This window comes from Orycteropus afer, unplaced genomic scaffold, assembly GCF_000298275.1.
Source record: "Orycteropus afer afer isolate SDZICR_OR568_19922 unplaced genomic scaffold, OryAfe1.0 scaffold00048, whole genome shotgun sequence".
Classification (NCBI taxonomy): Eukaryota; Metazoa; Chordata; class Mammalia; order Tubulidentata; family Orycteropodidae; genus Orycteropus; species Orycteropus afer.
Window position 1 is genome coordinate 8,100,329 of NW_006921635.1, and position 1,013 is coordinate 8,101,341.

Genomic DNA, 1,013 nt, shown 5'->3' on the forward strand with positions numbered 1-1,013 from the left:
TACACGGCATGAAGAATGTAATCAGTGTTACCGAACTGTACATAGAGATAGAGACATTGCAGAATTGGTGAATGTTTGGTTGTGTATGTTTTCAACACAATAAAGAAGAAAGGAAGGGAGGTGGGAGGAAAGAATGAAAAAGGACAGTCACATGAAGCGCCCCCTCTGGAACTCTCTGTCTCACTTTGCTCTTGGCTAGTCACTTAAATGTTGGCGGTTCAAACCCACCCAGCAGTGCTGTGGAAGAAAGGTGTGGCAATCTGCTTCCATAATGATAATCAGAAAACCCTATGGAGTGGTTCTACCCTGTAACACAGGGGTCACTATGAGTTGGAATCAACTTGATGCTAATGGGTTTGGTTTAGGACTCTGGGCCTTGGGTTGATTTGTGTGTGTGCATGAGAGAGAGAGAGAGAGAGAGAGAGAGAGTCAAGGACAAGCCAACACCCTTGTCCAGAAGGCCTGGAGTTGTAACTCTGCAGAAAACTCTAGGACTTCTGCTGGGTACATACTCCCTTCCATTCCTGCCTCAGCTGGGTCTGAGAACATCATCCTTCATAGCTCTAAAAACTAGACTAAGCAAAACCCAGGCGAGGACCCGCTGTCGGAAATTCCTTGTTCTGTGACTGGGATGGTGCTCACGGTTGTTTAGTTTGCTTATCTGCTGGCCCCGTGTTCACCTCTTCCACAGCGCTCTGACGCCTTCGCCCTCCACGGAGTCACCAGCAACTTCAAAGCCTTCTCCACCCTTGGCAGTGGCTGTGGGTGTGGGGGTGGTGGGAGGAGGGAGGTGCGAGTCAGGCTCCCTCCTCTTGGGTCCTGGCAAGGAAGGGAGGACTGTTGCAGAGACTACAGCTTCTCCAGCCAACACATCAGGATAAGCCAAACACGCACCGCCTGCCCCGCGAGACCCAGCCTCCCTTCCTGAGGGGAGATCTCCGCGGCCCACATTCATTACCCTTGCGTGGTGATTTGATAGTGGGGGGAGGCAAAAGGGCTTTGGAGGCAGCCAG